Source organism: Lichenostomus cassidix, chromosome Z, assembly GCF_008360975.1.
Source record: "Lichenostomus cassidix isolate B80296 chromosome Z, HeHo_3.0, whole genome shotgun sequence".
NCBI lineage: Eukaryota > Metazoa > Chordata > Aves > Passeriformes > Meliphagidae > Lichenostomus > Lichenostomus cassidix.
In genome coordinates, this window is record NC_139511.1 from 62,228,711 (window position 1) to 62,232,572 (window position 3,862).

Consider the following 3,862-nt stretch of genomic DNA (forward strand, 5'->3'; position numbering starts at 1 on the left):
GATGAACCAGCATTTGGATATTGAGGTTATCAATGTGCATTTCCTAGAGATATGCCTAGAGCCGTACTAAAATGGTTCATAGATTGTCATTTCAGATTTTAAAACAGCAAGGATGCATTTGGCTCCAGCTATTCTGTGGGCTTTATCTTTAACTGAATTTATAAAAAGAAGTGGTCAGCAAGTCCAAGTCACATGAGAAACTTGGCTGAGAAGTCCAAAGGCTGAAGTACAAATTCTTCCCTCATGTTTCCTTTGTCATACTTCGCCTTTTCCAGTTGTCAGCAGTGAAGCCTCACTGAAAATGTACTTTCTAAGGCAGTTTTCCATTAATTTTTTCCCCCACATATCATATTCCAAAGTGAGAATACTCTAGGGAAAACATGAGCATCTGAACAAGTACTTCATTCCTGTCAGCCTTCGAATAATAAGACACAAGTTTGCAAGTCCTCTCACATTCAGTCACTTATTGTGTATCTGCATCATCTGTAGCAGCACAGAAAAGTGTACAGGAACAGACAAGTTTACCTTATGGCAAATTTCAAGGAAGTACTTAAAGTTCAAATGAAATTCCAGCATTCAAAGTGGGAGGTTTAAGGGAAAAAAATAATCCCAGGTCTGTCAGTGGAAAATTTAATTATGCACAAGATGACACACACATAGTAAAGCACACAAGGGCAGAAACATCTCTGTGGAAGCACATTCCAATAAAATCTTAAAAGATTACTTTAATAATAAACCATGCATTCCTGAGCAAGCTATCGCAAGATTAGCCACCTGACTGCTTTGCTGCAAGCAGATTTTTCACAAACTGTTATTGATACCACTTTCGAGGCATTCATGAAAGCTGATGTTTTCTGAAGGTCTCTGCACTTCAGTAGGGTTTGTCATGCAGCTGCCTCAGTTTCCACCCAGGCTGGAGTCCCAGTGATCCTAATGACAGGCTGTGGTTTGAGTAGAGTTAACATCCAGAAAGCTATAGAAAAACTCACTGAGGTGAAGGGTTCCAGCTGCAACTTCAAGATAATTTTAGACCTGCTGAAAAATGGCCTGTGTTTGGGAAGTGCCGATGCTGATACTGTTCTGTACAAAAAGCAGTTAACTTACACAAAAAAATCCTTATGTAGGGGCTGAGCCTATGCCAGCAGCAATAAAATCAGACACAAAAAAAATAAGAAAAAAGTCATCATCCTAGGAAACATAGCACTCCTTCTCTACTACAATCTTCAACTGGTCAGTCTTAAAGTCATAACAGCCATTTGCATTTGACTCTGGTTTTGCTTGAGAGAAATAGAAATGCTTTCTTCATAAAGTGCAGAGCATGTCCTCATGCAGTGCAGTATAGATGAAATAACTGAATTCCTGTGGGGTTTTCTGCCTGGATTCCTCTAGTATTCAGAAGGCAAGGCAATCCTCTTACATATGTTTAATGTAGCAGTTCTGGATTTTAGCAGTTAGCACAACAGTGTGGGACATCAGGGGAGCTGTTCTTAGTCAATTTACTAAATAGTGCATTCCTTCAAGACTTGAGAATTTTTTTTCTAAGAAAAATTGTAATTTTTCAAATTAGTTATTAACCACTGTTCAGTTTAAAAAAAAAGTTCTCCTGTGAGGTAATTAGTGATGTCTCAAGTGCTGGTGCATATTGAAGTACCTCTTGCCATTTCTGTAGTAGATGTAATTTCCTTGCCTGTCAAAAGGGCTCTTAAACTGTTCACTTTTAGCAATTGAAAAACATTTTCCTTTCTTCCAAATTAAACAACAAACAGTATAAATCATATCTGTAATCATTAGTGTGACTAGTCAAGGTACTTTGGTGAACTGTGCCTGGGGTTTGTTTGGGCACAACACAGATGATAATCCTGCTTATGCCAGCTCCAAGCTGGCCTGTTTTATAGAAGTTGCTTTGTTACTGCACCATGTTTAAACTAGGCACAATGTCAACCTTCATGTCAGGCAGCCTGTGTGACTCTCATAAAGGACGCTGAGCAAAGCATTATTCTTTAAAATACATACTGCCCCAGGACCACGAAGGTCCAGTCCTGCTGGTGGGTGTTTAGCACAAGCTGTTCAAAACAATGTACGGTGCAGTTCCAGCCGTACAAAACCAACATTGTTAAACATGAATACAACCGTGTCCCAAGGAATTCAGATCTAATCCTGCAAATACAGACGTGTGTGTAGCCAGCAACCTGTTAATTGTAGCAAAAGCCTCCTTACTTAAGCGGCATGCACTTCCTTCCGTGAGCACTAGGCTAGTGTATAGAAAGACGTCTCTCTTGTCCTTCTCGGTTAAAATTCACACTTCTCAAATGAAAGGCAGATACAGATATGTGAGACACAACTATCAGCTCCTAGTCAACTCAGGCACAGGGACGAATAATATACTTTTGCTGCTCATGAAAAAAGAATAACATGCAGTATCTAGAAAAGCATTGTATCTTTTAGTAACTTTGGATGAGGATGATTGTATCCACCAATTTTGAGCCTTGAGCTTCCCGGCGATAAAACAAGTTTATGTTAAACATTTTCCTCTTTTGAACACTTCAAAATATCCATCAAACGTATTTAACCTGGAAGAAAAAAAGTGCTGCTCTCTTTTTTTTTCTTTCTATTTTTTTCTTTTTAATTGGCTATTGGTGTAGAACAAAATGCAGTTTTAAACAGAAATATTTTGCACTGTTATGAAAAAAATGAAAGTTAAGTTTACAGCCTTGAAATGAAAAAAATTGTTACAAGGACAAAAATATGATTTTTTTCAGAGGCTCCTTCTTACAAGTGGGAAAGCAGTTGTACTACTCTGGGAAACAAAACATGATAGATGTTTGAATAAAGATGAGTGGGAAGTACAAAGGTCAGGTCTGGATGTGACCCAGAAACTGAATTGCATTGACCCACTATTTTGGTTGGGCTGGTCACAGATTTGGGGAGATGGAGAATGGAGAGAGTGGTATTTTGGTTCTGGTGGTTTGGGAAATAAAAAAAAAAATACAAACCCAACCCACAAACCCCAAAAAAAGCTGTTGGTTTGGATTTGGAACTTTAACACCATCACCGCACCCACGTTCATGCAGGCGCATGAAGGAGACCCCTTTTCTGACAGGGAGTGCCGAGCCCTTCGCTGCCTGAGCGGGAGAAATACCTGTGCCCGGAGAATTGTGGGCTCCACACGACTCCGTGCCCCTGCAGGGTCCACCTGTCTCCCCCTGCTCTCCCCTCCCCGAGTGGGGCTCCGAGCGTGGCGCTCCGAGCGGCCCGTGAGAGGCTGCCCGGACACAGCTCCCTCACAGCCCCGCAGCAGCGGCGGCTCGCAAGGGGTTAAGCTTGTGAGCACCGACACGTTGAGGGGGAGTAGCCAAGACCAAGCAGCAAAAACATCACAGCGCATTCCTGGGTAGTCCTCAGCTGCCAGCATCTGATTAAAACCATATCGCTCGCTGTGAGTGGCTAGCTAATCTGAAGGCGAGAGCGCAACCGAATATTTAAGCGGGGCCCCGCTCCCGGCCAGGCTACTGGCTGCAGTCATCGGATCATGCACGGAGCGGCACGGATCTAGCTTGTAAGGAGCTTTGCGAGCGGGGCTCGGCTCTCGTACAGCCTGGGAGGGGGTGATGCGGGGATGAAGGAGCTGTCACCGGGGGAAGGAGCTTTTTTTCCGCGAGGACGTGACAGTCGGTGCCTGCAGAGGGGCAGGGGGTACCCCTGTGGGGCTGGCATTGGCACGGCTGGGGCGCCGGAGGGGCTGTGTGTGGCCGGCAGGGGCTCGGCTCGGCGCGGCGCCGCTCCCGCAGCCCGGGCAAGAGGCGCCGCGGGGCCCGCGCTGCGCCCGAGGCGGTGCCGCTGGGGTGGCCTCGGTCCCGCGGGG